Source organism: Nycticebus coucang, chromosome 12 (assembly GCF_027406575.1).
Source record: "Nycticebus coucang isolate mNycCou1 chromosome 12, mNycCou1.pri, whole genome shotgun sequence".
Classification (NCBI taxonomy): Eukaryota; Metazoa; Chordata; class Mammalia; order Primates; family Lorisidae; genus Nycticebus; species Nycticebus coucang.
Window position 1 is genome coordinate 55,942,358 of NC_069791.1, and position 15,831 is coordinate 55,958,188.

Genomic DNA, 15,831 nt, shown 5'->3' on the forward strand with positions numbered 1-15,831 from the left:
ATCTTTGGGATGAGATGCTACACAAAGCACACTTAATAGACATGGTACAGGCTGTTTGCCCAAAGCTTTGTGTGAGAACAGAGGACTAATCAGTTCAGAGTTGCTGCCAACAACTCTATTTCAAAAGGACACAGTAAGAGCACACACACTGATTTGAGAGGAAAATTACACAAACCGTGTATTGCCTTTATCATAACGATTCTTGGAATGACAGGACAACTCCTGTAAGTTATGTCACAGATGGGAGGTGGGTGAGCTGCTGCAGTTTTGACAGGTGAGAAAGGGCAAAGAGGAGGCCTATTGAATGGATTAAGATGACAGACTTAATCCATTTCAGCTTCACCCTTTCCTTCCAGACCCCTGGAAATGATATACTTTAAAAATCCATAAAATGCTGGGAAACAGGAAGCTTGAGGTGATTCTAGAATGACAGGCCTTGAAAAAATATCCCCAGAGGCTCAATCATCCTTGAGGTAGGGCTTCACCCAAACATACCTCCAGAAAGGCTGATCTACATGTTCTTTTTTTTTTTTATATATATATATATATATATCCCAAATTTGGTGTGGTGGATCATGCCTATAATCCTAGCACTCTGGGGGACAAGATGGGAGGATCGATTTAGCTCAGGTGTTTGAGACTAACCTGAGCAAGGGCAAGACTCCATCTATAAAAAACTTAGCCAAGTGTTATGGCAGGTGCCTGTAGTCCCAGCTACTTGGGAGGCTGAGGTAGGAGGATCACTTGAATTCAGGAATTCAAGGTTGTTTTAGCTAGACTGAAACCATGCACTCTAGCCTGGGACAAGAGTGAGACTCTGTCTCAAAAAAAAAAATCTAGACATGAGAATTCTGCAGTCTCCAAAGTTAACACTTTCTAATCCCGCCCTAATCCTCATAGTGAGGAGCCTAAATTCATTTCATTTCACCTAAAATCATGTCCATGTGCTGGAGAGGTAGTGGCAGTACAAACCCAGCTGCATTCTGTCCCTACTGCACAGTCCTGCCACCGAGCTGGGCTGGATGAACCCTCCTTACCTCTGCAGCCATTCCTCCTGCAGGCTATTGGGCTATTGGAACCCGTATCTTTCCAAGCCTTGTGATTCCTTCCAGGGCCCTCCTTCTGGCCTCACCTTCTAACATGCCCAGATTCCCTGCACTCCACCCTCTTGCGACATACCCTGGAGCCTGTGAAGTCTTTTCTGATTGTCTCTGCAATGAGGATAATGAATTGGCCTATCTTGCCTGATTGCCCTATGATTAAGCCACTACTTGTTAAGTACCATAATGTAATAAAGTCGCCAGCTCATTTTATAGAAGGTCTTTTTCTCAGGAGTCCAAAGTGCTTTCTAAGTGTTATCCTCTTCCATTACCTTATAGCACTGGAAGCCAGGATCATTATATTGAAATTGTAGCCAAAATTTCTATTTCTGTCCTATCATAGCTTTCTTTCCCCTTATTTGGTTCACCAAAGTTCATAGAAGCCACCAGAATAGCTTCTGCCTCTGGATCAGTGGTCAATTCCCAATTACCAACAACATACGGATTAGCTAGTGATACTCTGTGGGTCTTTATTTGCTGCTGGCCATTGTGTGGCATGACCTTACAGAAGACACATGATTCCATGCCAATGATCATGAGGAAAGCGGACTTCTACGGGATGGAGTTGCATACAGATATCTAGAATGGCGCAGCTCTGGACAGTTGGTCAACCCCAGGGACCAGGTGATGTGTGGTCAACTCCTTGTGCCTGAGAGAAAGAAAGTTCACCTGCTTTTCCAAGAGAACTTGCTTCTAGGGTATGCTCATCAACCCTCATGTGCTTAGCAGGACACTGCAAATGCCTGTTAAGGAGCCGGGATCCTCCGTTAATCTGTCTGCAGGCTCTAAACACCCACGGGGGATTTGAATTCCACACTGCTGAAGCAGGGCATAGGCAGCAGCTGTAGCTCAGCACCTGCCACAGGGGCCTGGCCGGATTTCAGAAAGGGTCCTCTGAGGCCAAAGATGGCAGGAAGGAGAGATTCCAGGGGGATCAGAGGGTGGCAGCTGGGTCTGGAGGGGAAGGTGCAGAGAGTCAGAGTTGCTGGGGGTGAGGGAAGGAAGAATGGAGAGTGTGCAAAAGGCAAGTAACCCTCCATGAAAGTGGGGATAAAGAGGCTAAATGGAATAGGGGTGACCCCAGCTGAAGCCAGAGATCACTTAGGGGAGTTCTAGCAGAAAATTTCAGACCAACCTTCCCAAGGACACCTTCCTAGCTTCTATTTTGGCCACCAGAGGGCTCCTGTATTCCAAAAATATTATGGAAAAGTGACAAATGTCTCCAATATTTTTCACTGTGAGCATACACATGAGAAATTAGCAATTTCTGTTTATGTGTACAGGCAATTATCTTCGAGGTCTGAAAATTCAATTCTGATTTTGATAATGTGTCCCTGACTCAACATGAACAAAAACCCTCCACCTCCCTGCTCAGTTTCTCTAACTGCAAAAATAAAAGGCTGCCCTGTAACTCATTACAATCTATAGTCAAAATCTGATGGGGGAGAGGCAGAGATGAAAAGGGTCTAGCAAATGAGACCGAGACTGCAGAGATTCAGATTATCTCTTCTGTGTTCATAGTTCAGGATGACAAGAGCTGGATCTGGGAGATCTTGCACCATCCTTGCCCTGGTGAAACTCAAGGAAAAAATGTGTTTGGTAAAAGGTTCAGGTTAAGGTGCCAGTCCTGTTGATTTCTAACTATATGACCTTGGCCTAAACTCCTAACCTCATGAAGTTGTTTTTTCCTCTATAAAATACAAAGGGCTCTTATCTCACTGGATGGACATGAGGATTGAATTAAATAATGTCTTTCAAGGGGGCAGACACATGGTAAAAGCTCACCACTTACTCAAGTATATCCTGTAAGTAAGCTTGGTGCTACCAAGAGTAGCAAGAGAATCGCAAACAGGTACAAACTTGGCATCCCCAGTGTGAGGAAGGGAAAACTAAGAATGATATCCTGGGGCGGCACCTGTGGCTCAAAGGAGTGGGGCGGGTTCAAGCCCAGCCCCGGCCAAAAACTGCAAAAAAAAAAAAAGAATGATATCCTGTCTGCCTTCAAATATTTGCAGGGCTATTACATGGGAAAGGGATTAGGACATTTTCTATGTCACCCCAAAAAGTGGAAATGAAATCCACGGGTGGAAGTACTGGGGGATCACATCAAGCACAATAGAGTTGTATGAATTGCTTAACAAATAAAGCTGTCGAAAAATGGAGCAGACCCAAATTAGCCCGTATTTAGGAAGGTGCTCATGGAGAGGCTGGATGAGCAATGCCAGGGAAACTGCAATGCAGATTCCTGCATCAGATGGGAGAGGCTGGATCATAGGGCCTTTCCAACTCAGGGAATTCTACAATTCCTTGTTATAAGCAAAGGGGAAAAAAGACAGCACTGTTATATCAGTGAGGAGCCCATGTGTGTCAAACGATGGTCTTTCAGCCTGACAGCTGCCGATGGGAACCCTTCCTTCAGATCTTACCTCCCTGGGCAGCTCTGACCTTACCCCAACCACAGAACTGCTGGTGCCCAGACTTTGGACAATTACTTCTATGCCAAGAGTAGTATCATTCACATCAATGGTGGCTGATCATCATGATCCAATATTTGTGGAATGACTGAAAGGTATTTCTGACATAATAGTGGATAAACAAAGGCAGGCAGGGATAAAGGCAAAGCTATAAATAAGGAATGAATAAATGATGAAGAAAGTGGTATAGGATGGGTACAGTGGGGCACAGGCCTAGCTCACAGTCTGAGCTCCTTTAGATCTAGAGCCCTGTGATTTGGAGGCACCTTCCTTCCCTCCCTTCCTCTCACAGCCAGCAAAGCCTGTCAAGAGGCAGGAGTCTGGACATAACGACTTTTGGAAATCCTTCCTCTGTATGAGTCCCAGAGCAAAAATAAATTCCATTTAGACTTTCTCTCTAGAGAGAATTGTCATGACTTTTCTAAAATAAAACAGGAAGAGAGAGAGAAGGTATTCCTAGCTGTCAATAAAGGAGGCTAATCAAAGGAGATCAGGGAGAGTAGTGTATCTTGGGAGTCAGAGCATGGGATTGTGATCCAGAGAAATCTGTGCAAGTATGAACACTATCCAAACCTCAGTTTCATTACTTGAAAAACAGAGATAATCTCATAGTACCTCTTGGCCTTTGATAAATGTATCAAGGGCCCAGCACAGGGCGTGGCACATAGTGGGATTCAGATCCCAGTAGGCATGCCCTTGTTATTATGGACTAGGAACCAGTCAGAATCAAGGGAACTTAAAAAAATCCCAGCTCAGACAGGACGAATATGTATATTTATGGAGTATACTTGCCCAGCAGGTGTGAAACCACAAGGCTGAGTGTCTGGAGCGTATCTGGACCATATGCATATAGTTTGTTTGGCATAAGGATGGTTGGAAAGGAGGACACGGATGTGCACACTATGTAACTAAACATGCACAGGGTTGGTTACCTTAAAAAGAGATAGACTGGGCCATGTGTATTATAGCAAGGGAGGAACATTCTCCACATGGCTAGATTTAGGAAAGTAAATGGGCCCCCACTGCACGTAAGGCTGCCTCAGGAAAAGCAAACATCAGACTCGTAGAAATAATCTTTAAGTGCTGTCATGGGGCAGCTGGTAGCCAGCTGCTCTCCCATTTTTCGAAGGCCAGCAGAAGAGGAGATGTGCTATGACCACATCAAGAGGGAACTGCATTATCCCAAAGAACTCCCTGACCATCAGGTCTGGGAAGATAACAGTATCACGGACCATGGGAGGTTATTTAATAGCCTTTTTAAATGCTTTAAATATAAGGCCGTTATTTACATGAGGGGAATGTTGTCTTGCATCCTCACTGTACTGAAGTCTGGCAGACTACCCCCAAATGCTGGCTATCACAATTACGTAACATTTCATTGGAAGAATGGAAAACTACCATCATTTTTTAAGCCACAGGATTATGATTTGTAACAGGGTCATGTGGGTCTGTGGCAGAGATTGGACAGAACTGAGTGCCAACTATTGTCCCAGACTGCGTGCACTGTTAGGCAGAGCGCTCTGCCCAGGAAGAAGCATACCAAATACTTTAGTAGGCTGCTCCATAACTCTGCAGGGCAAATATAATCACCTTTCCTCTGCAGGGGAAGTCTCGGAAGAGTTAACTCTTCAAAAGTTAAGCAATTTCCTACTCGAAAATTTGAAGTAGGAGGGAATGCAAGTTCCCTGTCCTGTTTGTAAGGCCTTCCTATCTATCCCCTTCCAGCCCACCCTCCCTTATTCCACCTGAAAAGTCTGCAGCTCTGGTGGATTTCGAGGTTTTTGACACTGACCCACACTACCAAGTACATTTAACACTGTAACCCAGAAGACATGGATAATCACTCACACAAACACACACGCGTGTATTTCACAAAACAATATGTACTGCATGCACGGATGTTCCTATTTTCAATTTCACTCTATTGTCACCCATTCCATTTTTAAATGTCAGTCATGATCTGAATTTCACTATATAACCTGAAGTTTGAAAAAACAATGTTCTTCTCTTCTCTACTGATCTCTCCCACCATTAAGACTGTGATTGCTCTTTGTTTCCTACAAAATAGAGTTCAAATTCCTTACCAGGGCAAACAAGACCTTTATAATCCTGCCTCCTAGTTCCAGTTCTGTCATCCACCTGAGCGCCCAACATGCCTGGCAACTGTCCTTTCCTAGGTCACCCAAGCCACTGTGCATTCTCACCATCTCTCTGCCTTGTTTGGGCCCTACCCTCACCGTACACGCACTTCTCACTGCAAGAAAAATCACTCTCCCTTCGAGAAATATCCCAGCTATCACCTCCTCTGAAGACTACTCTGATTTGCCCAAGCAGAAGCAAACTCTCCACCAGGCTCCCACAGTCCTGAAAAATTCTCTTCTTTATATGGCATGTAATGATCGTCTAACCCTTCGGACCGCTTATGTGTCTTTCTTTGTTTTGACAAACGTAGAAATAATCTTTTAAAAAATCCTTTCCTTTTGTGCGGCACCTGTGGCTCAAAGGAGTAGGGTGCTGGCCCCATATGCCAGAGGTGGTGGGTTCAAACCCAGCCCCGGCCAAAAACTGCAAAAAAAAAAAAAAAAAAAATCCTTTCTTTTTATAATTGGCCTGGCCTTCTCCTTCATCTGCGACCTCCCTCCCCCACCTTTATAAATACCGGATCCCCACTCCCCAGTAGAATGGGACGATCATAGAATAGTAGAAAGGGGAAATGGTCAAAATTAGTTGTGTTAAACCAATCTGGTTCTTATGACTCTACTTCTAGACTTACAGTCATGTTTTCAGGGAATCCATGCTTGGCAAAGGCACAACACAATTCATCTGAATCACAGGAGATTAGAAAAGGCAAACTGAGGTGGAGAAACCAAGTGAGAACAGTGGCTGGCTCAGGCTGCAACACCAGGGTAGGTGCTGAAACAGAATAAGTAATACTGATTCACAGGCCAGAGAAATTCTGTCACCAAACAAATATTGCAGTCTCAGCTGGTAGGCAGAGGATGGCAAGGGGTACTAGGCATTTCAGAGCTTAATGAACTCCCAGGCCACCTTTATCTATAAAAAATAATAACAAAGCTTGGTACCATAGCTCAGTGAGTAGGGTAGGCTGGCAAGTTCGAGCCTGGCCTGGGCCTGCTAAACAACAATGACAACTGCAACCAAAAAATAGCCGGGCGTTGTGGCGGGCGCCTGTAGTCCCAGCTACTTGGGACACTGAGGCAAGAGAATCACTTAAGCCCAAGAGTTTGAGGTTGCTGTGAGCTATGATGCTATAGCACTCTACTGAGTGAGATCAGGTGACACAGTGAGATCCTGTCTCAAAATAAATAAATTAATAAATAACAACAAAAAAAACAATGCTCTAGCAGGGGTCCTCAAACTTTTTAAACAGGGGGCCAGTTCACTGTCCCTCAGACCGTTGGAAGGCCGTACTATAGTTTAAAAAAACTATGAACAAATTCCTATGCACACTGCACATATCTTATTTTGAAGTAAAAAAACAAAATGGGGACAAATGCAATCACACCACCTCATGTGGCTGGCGGGCCACAGTTTGAGGACCCCTGATAGCTTTCAAACACCTTATCCCATTTAATTATGGAGTGTCAGCTGGAAGGACTTTAAGAGATCAGTTAGTTTATTCTCTCATTCTGCCACAGATGAAAAGGACACTGAGAACAGGGAAGTGACTCTCCCAAGGTCACATCCCTGTGTTACAAGGAGCTAAGTGCACTGCTCTTTTCATTAAACCTTGCTCTTCATACACAGAGGTAGCCAGTGTTCCCATATTGTCATTGACTCAGAAGCTCCAACAGCTTCACTCTGCCTGGATTTCAAAGTCCCTCAAATCACATTTAAAAGATTCCCAGGCGGAGGTTCTATAGCCTCTTTCTGGTCAATTCTTATATTAATTTGCTGCCACATGAGCTAATGTGGTCTTCATAGGATTGTATCCCTATGACCAAAAGTGCCTAAGCTATTAACTCACCAGTAACAGGTGCCAAACGCCTCTTCGTTTTGCACAAAATGTTCATTTAAAACCAAATTGCACATAAATCCCTCCAGTTTCTGCTCATTTCCTGCAGCCCTTGGCCTTTTTTGGTCTTTTCCCCTTGGGTGCTCCCAATCCCGCCTACTGGGCTCTCTGAGATGACACGTGCAGAAGAGGGAAACTGCCTGTGCTGGCAGATCAGCTATGTTGTTCGGGGCAGGCTGGCAAGTCAAGGGCTACGTCCACCCCAATCTTCGTGAGGGGTGATCAGGACCCCCTATAGTAGTTGCTCTCATGGAACTGAAAAAGCCCTCAACAACTCTTCTAGACCAACTTCCTCTTTTTTTATAGATGGGGAAACTGAGGCCGGGAGTGCAGAAGAGATTTGCCCAAGCAACTTCGGGAGACCAGGCTAGGAGGAGACCTCAAGTTTACACACCCCCCAGACCAGTTCACCTCGTCTACTATCTACCTGTTAGTTTGCCAATGAGGAATCTGAAGCTTAGCGAGGTGGAGAGATTACCTAAGATCACACAGCTACCAGATATCAGATCCAAGACTAGAACACTAGAACTACAGAAACAGAGGCTGCTAAGGAAAGGGAAGCCGGGGTCCAGGCGTCTTTCACGTGTAGGAAGGTCTGGGGCACAACTCCAGGGGGCACACTAGTTGCACTGCAGTCCATGTGCTCTCGGCACGTTTGTGGCCAGCTGAAGGCGGGGAGAGAGGGCACGAGGAAGAAAGGGGGTGCCCTGACCCTCCTGGCCAGCTCCTAGGGGCCGCCCAGAGTTGGGGTGGCCTGGCCCCCCAGCACTGCCCGCGGCCTCTTCTCTGGGGAACCGGGGACAGGGTGCGAATGCCTTTCCCCATTCAGTGGGATTATCCCTTTTGAATTTTTTTTTTTTTAAGCTGCAGCTAGCGAACCCTGCCTGACAACACCGAAGGAATTTTTCCCAGGGATCGGCCGAAAGCTGACTCACATTTAAAGACTTGCCCAAAGTGGTCATGCCCCTCTGAGCAAATACCACAGGCATGTAAAACCCCGCTCCCCGCGGCCTCCCGAAGGCGCGGCCTCCCGGCGCGGCGCGGTCGGACGCGGCCGGTGATTGGAGCAGCGCTCCGCCGCTTAGCCCGCGCGCAGCCAATCGCAGCGCCGCGGCGCCGGGTTGCTAGCCGGCCCGCCGGGGTTCGCAGGGAAGGCGCGGGCGGGTAGCTGTCACTGCTTGTTTCCTGTCCCGGCGGCGGGGGCGAAGCGGGTGGGGGGCTCTGGCTGTTTGTTTAGGCAGGTAAGGCCTGGAAGAATAAGAAAAAGAAAAGGCGGCGCCACCTACACAGGAGGCTGCCTCGGGGCCTTTGAGCTCCAAGTTTCCATTCCGGAAGGTGCGCGCAGCTCGAGGCTCCCGCCCGCCCCGCAGAGGGCCCTCCCGGCCCGGATCGAGCGCATTCCCGGGCTGCTTCCCCCGACTGCGAGGCCCGACTGCCAGCCCGGAACTAGGCACGTTCGGCCCGCCGATAAAACTGCCATACCCAGGAGTCATTTCTCAGTCACAACCCACCAGTGCAGAAGTGAGAGGAGCCCCAACTAGTAAATCTCGAAAGGGGTATTGGCAGGAGGAATCCGAAGACCAGGGTTTTCGCCCTTTTCACAACTGAATTACAGCTAAATCAGCCTAGGGTCCTGGCTGAGTATCCTCTCAATTGTAGTTTTTGTTTTTTTCTCATCTTTCGCACGGGAAGCTAGGGCCTAATCATCTTTGGCGCTAAGATTCTGGTTCTTAGCTCACACTGGAAGGAGTACTGGTTCCCCAGTCCCAACTTTCTACTCAGCAGCCCAAGTAACATGTAAACGGCATCATGTCATTACCCTCCTTAAAGTTTGGAGTACCTTCTGCCGTCCTGTGCATTCAGCGATATCAGTCCAGTGATAACTCCTGGACTGCTTGAAATTCTTACTTCTCCCGCCATCCTCCTCCCCTAAGCTTTTGCCTTGCCTCAGGCCTTCCCACATTCTGTTCCCTTCACCTGGATCCCCTACCTCTCCCTCCTAGCCCAATTCCTAACTCATCCTTCAGGTCTCAATAAAGTGGCACTTCCTTAGTGAGGCCCTCCCTGCACCCTAATCGGAATTAAGTCCCACTGCTATTGTCTTATGGCACCCTCTGATTTTCCATTATACAAGTCCTCGAACTTAAGTCCTCGAACTCATCCTAGAAAAAGTGCTACATACTTCATTGCTGAATATCACGCGGAAGTGCTCCCCTTGGGAAGCTATGCACCAATGCCAGCACCTAGTCCACCCCTCACTGCAATTTCGGAACTATTTCTGGAATGACCATCAGCTGTCATTGTACAGCAGACAAAAACATGCAACAATAATGAATGCCTCTCAGCAAGACATCCCCACACCTTCACACTAACAAAGCTGTGAAACGCTGATATACCAAGGTTTCATACCAAGGTTATGAAACCTTACCGAATTGTACAGTGCTGCCAATGTAACCACATGGTGGCAAGTGTGCAAACTTCTTGCACCAGGGAGCAGAACTAGCTGTGGCTTTTGTCCTCAGAAAGCTAACTGTCCAATGGGGAAACAACTGGTATAACTGTCAATCAATGTAATTAATCACCAATCCAACCCTCACATATACAATCACAAACTAAACTGAGTGCTAAAGGATGATTGTATTCATGGGCACAAGGAGGGACCCTGCTCATGCCAGGAACCAGAGAAACCAGCATGACTGGGGAAGTGAGATTGGAGGAAAGCACAAGAAGAGAGGACCTGAGCTCTTGCAGGGCTTTGTAAAACATGCTAAGGATTTTGATCTCAATCCTAAGAGCAATGGGAAGCCATTGGCAGGTGGCCTTAAGATGAAGATTATATTTTCCAGATTTTATTTTAAAAATATTAGTAGCTGAGTTACGGGGCATAAATTAAGTAGGGTGGGAAGAGGCAGAAGCAGAGATGAATTGGAAAGACATGTTTGGAGATGAGAGATGATAGAGACTTGGATTACAGTGATAATGGTGAAGAGAGTTGTCAGATTGAAGAGAATTCATCAATAGTGAACTGTATAAAAAGCTCAGTTTTCTCATCCCCCACCCCACCCACCTCATTTTCTCCAGGTAAAAGGTCCACGTCCAATCACAAGATCCACCCCTGTCCCTTTCTACACACATGGTACATGTCTGGTCCATGTTTGCCGTGCTCATTCTCATTCATCCTGGAATAGCGGCCAAGCGGGCATGGACGTGGTTCCACAGGGCTCTACATTCTAGGAGCCTGTCTCTATCTTCTCTCCTTCCCTTTCTCTAACATGTCGACTATCTTATCCCTGTACCTCCGTGGGCCATTTTTGAAGGGTATCTTGACCTTTCCCTTGCACTGGCTCTCCAGGGCAGGGATTATTCCTGATCCCTTTGGCTGCCCACGGGGCCCCATAGTGGAGGGTCGGAGCCTTCAGTATGGACCTGATTGTAGGCAAAGATGGTGGGGAGGGTCTGGCGAACAGGACATTTTCTGTTTCCACAGTGAGGAAATGGAAAGTCCTGTCAGCCCTGCTTGTGGCCCTAAGCCAACTTACCCCCTCCTGCTTATTGTTCTTTGTAAGCCCTGGAAATGCTCCGGCTATTTCACTTTCATTTTCCTGATATACACACATACTCACACAGGCAGGCACACACACATGGGTGGCTGCCTCAGGCTGTGGTGTTTCCAAAGAAGGTAGACTGCATTACCTGCTCCTGGAGGCTAACTCCATACACAATGAGCCTTGTATACTGAGAAAATGTGTGTTTTTCAATATTTTGCAAAGCTGCCCACTTTTATAAGATCCACCCTTTTCATTGACTCCTTCCACTGACCTCTGAGGGAGGGCATTTCCACCTGAAAAGGTAGAGCTTTGGGTGGCTCTGAGCCAGGAGGCCTCTTTGATTGGCTCTGTGTGGAGGCAGTCTTGGAGACAGTCCACTGCGCACAGGGACGGGGGTGAGATAGATGGCTGTGATGCCAGTTAGCTTCATACAAGGAAAAGATCCCAGCTCCCAGCTCCCCTGGCCTTCTGCTTCCTGTGGCTCCTGGCAGTCCTTAGTCTCCAGAGAGCCTAGGGGACAGGATGTGAATAATTCAGGCACCCAGTCAGCCCTCTGGGAACTGTCACCCCTCTGGGAGTGTGTGCACAGTGTGTGCACGAGAAAAGCAGGAAGGTATGGCCCTTTTTCTATAAAAGCCAGTGCTGCTTCAAAGCTGTGAGACCCAGGCAGCAGCCTTTCAGGACTCAAGAGAAAGCAAGGTATCTAAGGGGTGCCTCTGTGTGCTGTCTACCAGTTCATAAAGCAATTAGAGGAATGGGCTGGCCCTTTCCATTGATTCTTTTTTCCTTTATTCATTCACCAGGCAGGCATCCTGAGGCAGGGATCAGAGATTGTATGGTAATCATCTATGTATTCTCACCACTTAGCATGGGGCCTGGCATCAGAGAGGCTCTTTGGTGAACAAATTCATTGAATGGCCCATTTACCAAGTGCTGTGCAAGACCCCGAGGGTACAAAACAAGTGTGAGGCACAAATCCTTGCCTTCCAGAAACTTACAGTCAAGGTGGAGAGACTCAGTTGTGCAACAGTGATTTGTTGGGCTTGAGGGTAGGTGCCACTAAGAAGTGATGAGTAGACAAGCCCCCAAACAGAAAGAATAAGAACCCACCCCTCCAAAAGAAACACCTGTTCCCAGCAGTGATCTTATCACCATCAGTCAAGGTTCTATTAGGGTTTCCTCCTTGGCACTGGCTCTTGGCTTTATATCTTAGAAGACTCTGCCACCTTTCTGGGATCCCACAGCACAAGGCAGCTAGCTCATGCCACCATGGGAGAGGCAGGTCCCAGACTGCTCATAGGCACTGACTGGTACAGATCTGGCAGATTTGGGTTCTCATAGAGTTGCCATCACTCCCTGGCTGTCTAGAGCCACACGGGTCAATAAGCCTTCCTGAGCCTCACTTTCTTCATCAACAAAGATACCAACAAACATCCACAAAGCATTGACCCCATGCCAGGCTCTGCTTTAATGTAGTCAGTCCTCCCAGCAAGAGCAGAATTTAAACCTGAGGAAGCAGCTCTTAGTGAGACCACCTGAACTCAACCCTGGCTCTGGCCTGGCAGCCAGCTCTCAAGCCCCTCTTACAAGCCCTCTCACTCACACACCAATTGCCCCCAAGCAGAGCATACCTCCTGGCTTCCTACTTTTACAGAAACAAGGTTCTTTCTGTCTGTTTCTCCAGGCCCTGACCTCAAGCTCAAGCCCAAACCTGGGACTCCAGGCACGTCCTGATTCTCCACCCCGTTGGGCTGCCACTCAGAGAAGTTTCCCTGAACTCACCCTCCTCTTTCCTGGGCACGCAGCCTCCGGTCAGCGGTCAGCGGTCAGGTCCCCTGACCCATCCTCTCAGCGCCCCTTCGAGTCCTGCCCCTGCAGTCTTTTCAACCTCAATCGCCTCCCGCTGTTCCCGCCTCGCCAGGCTCTCTCACACTGCTTCCTCTGCCCCTTTCATCCCTGCCCCCCACTCAGCTCCCACATCCTGCCCTGGGGCCCTCTCCCTGGCCCCAAGAAGTCTGTCTCGGTATTGTTCTCCACTTCCAACATTAGCATTCTCAAAACCCACATTTGCATTTTGATGGCTCCTGTCCCAGCTAGACAGGAGTACACTTTGATGCGTATATATTTTGGAGAGGGGAGCTTTCTCCTGCTCAGTGTCTAATTTTCCACTTTGATTCAAGTGCATTCTTTGGTTCTGGCCTGATTTACTCTGGGCCAAGAAAGGCTTTAGCCAGCACCTTTAGGCTATGCTGAGGCCTATAAGATAACGGAAAGGCTTTGCCTTGTGGGAGCTCAAGGGAACAGAAGTCTCACTTCCCACGCCTCCCAGTCCTGCTCACAACATCAAAGCTTCCTGCAAGCTCGCATCTGCAGCCAGTGTTCTCCCCTCCAGGGCACAAGGGCCTCTGGCCTGAAGCGTTCCCTAGCACAGCTGCAAAGGCGGGGATTGGAGTTCTCTGGGGTCACGGCTTGCTGGGACATCCACCTGAGTTATGGATTATCCCAGGCCTTGATTCTAAGACAAATCACCAGAAATAGGCAAGGACGATGAGATAAATAGGCCACCTCACATAGCCAAGTCCTCCTCTGTTTCCCTGTGTACAACCTGAAGACCCCTGGGGATTTTACTTTACCTTAGGGGATGGAAAAAGAAAGTGACTTGAAGCCCAAACTGCGTTTTCAGCTGGGGCAGGGGTGTTGGGGCTTTAAGTGTTTTTATGCCTCTAGGCTGCTGGGGTTCAGCCAGCATCAGAACAGCCAAATGCCAAGCAACAGAAAGGAATCCCCTGCCAGGTCTCCAGGGGTTTCAGGGCCACTTTTGACAGAGGTTTAGGGATTGTGGTTTGCATGGCACAGCTTTCTAAGGTTTCATCCCAACCTTGGAGTGATTTACAGTTCCTATTCCATTGAGAAACTTTCAACATTCATTTCCACCTACAACTGAGTTCTTTCATGAAGCCACCCTAAATTACATCTTATCCACATTGCATGGGGATGGATATTGAGGCACTGTGGTGTGGGGAAACACAGGCAGCAGTAGGAAAAGGCTGGGGTGCAGATCTGGGAGGCTCTGGCTCTAGGGAGGCAGCAGGTCAGACTGACAGAAGAACACAAGAGAAAATCCCCATCCCTCCAGCTTAGTCAGCGTTCACCTAACATTGCTTGGGAGAGTTCTATGTTCTAGCACTGTGCTGGTGCCTGGAATTGATGCAAAAATGAATAGAAGCTGACAAGCTCAAATATCAAGGAATTTATGTTCTAGTGGGGAATAAATAATTGCATCAGATTATTAATAATTATTGCCTATTAATATCTTGCTTGTGCTGGATGTTTTATACATGTGTAACTTCTAATTTTCACAGCAAGGTTATATCCTTTGGCCCATTTTTACCAGTGGTAGAAAAATGGCTCAAATTAAAGGGCCCAAGGTTGTATGCTAGGAAGTTGCTGAGCTAAAATTCAAATCCATTCCTACTTCATGACCCAAGCTCCTTCCCCAGAACCAAGCTGCAAGGCCAGGCCAAATCCTAATAACCAAGGACATGAAATAACAAAGTGCTACACAACAATTCAGGCAAAGAGAGCCCACATCTGGCTATGGGAATTAAAATCAGCTCCATAAGACACCTGCTCTAGCTGCATCCCAAGGGTAGATGGGAACCTCTGAGGAGGGCACAGGGGCAAAAGTGCTAATAGGCGCTGGGGAAATAGTGAGTAGCCCTGGGGTGGAGAATCTGAGAAAGAGAGTATACGTTGGGACCAGAATGCAGAGAGTCCCATCTGTATCTGGGCATAACTGCAGGCATTAGAAGTGTTCTGAGTTACGTAGTGAATGAAAAAAGAGATGTTTAGGAAGAGAAATCAAGAAAACGTAGGTTAGGCTCTGCGCCTGTGGCTCAAACAGCTAAGGCACCAGCCATAAACACCTGAGCTGGTGGGTTCAAATCCAGTCCGGGCCGCCAAACAACAATCACGCTGCAACCAAAAAATAGCTGGGCGTTGTGGCAGGCGCCTGTAGTCCCAGCTACTTGGGAAGCTGAGGCAGAAGACTTGCTTGAGCCCAGGAGTTGGAGGTTGTTGTGAGCTGTGATGCCACGGCACTCTACCCAGGGTGACAGCTTGAGGCTCTGTCTCAAGAAAAAAAGAAGAAGAAGAAGAAGAAGAAAACATAGGTTAGGTATCCTGGGAAAAGAAGAGAATAAAGTGACAGAAGAGATTCAGATCATGAAAATAGTCCAAGCAAAGTGAACAGAGAGCCTGAAAAACGTAGCTGGAGGCTGGCAAGATGGTCTTCGGCATCTGGAATGACTTGGAGATGGAAATGGGCATCTGGTACTTGAGGTGGGGATACAAGTTTGGAAACTGCAAGTAAAAAAGGTGATGATTGAAACCCCAGGAATAAACTAAAGCAACAGCGGTAACAGAAGAAAGGAGAGGTGAGGATCCACTCTAGACTCAAGGGTCAGAAGAGGAGGTAAGAAAGCAAAGGAAGGAAGGGACGCAGCCAGACAGGTAAGGCAGAAGTAATGTAGCACACCCAGTGGGAACATTCAATTCCGTGGCCAACAGCATCAAATACGCCTTCTTCTGACAAACATTCCTTGCTCGACCAAACTTAAAGCAGGCCCCTGAACTCCTCATAGGCCCATCTGTGCACTTTCCTTATAAAATCC

General features: G+C 47.5%; 1 long non-coding RNA gene across 1 annotated transcript in view; it reads right to left on the reverse strand.

The window, feature by feature from the left end:
• The window catches only part of LOC128562787 (uncharacterized), a 67,240-nt gene extending 54,184 nt beyond the window's left edge, over positions 1–13,056 (reverse strand). Inside the window, exon 1 of the long non-coding RNA XR_008373502.1 lies at positions 12,941–13,056. This is a non-coding gene — a long non-coding RNA (uncharacterized LOC128562787). The remainder of the gene's footprint in view (positions 1–12,940) is intronic.
• Between the last annotated feature and the right edge of the window lie 2,775 nt (positions 13,057–15,831).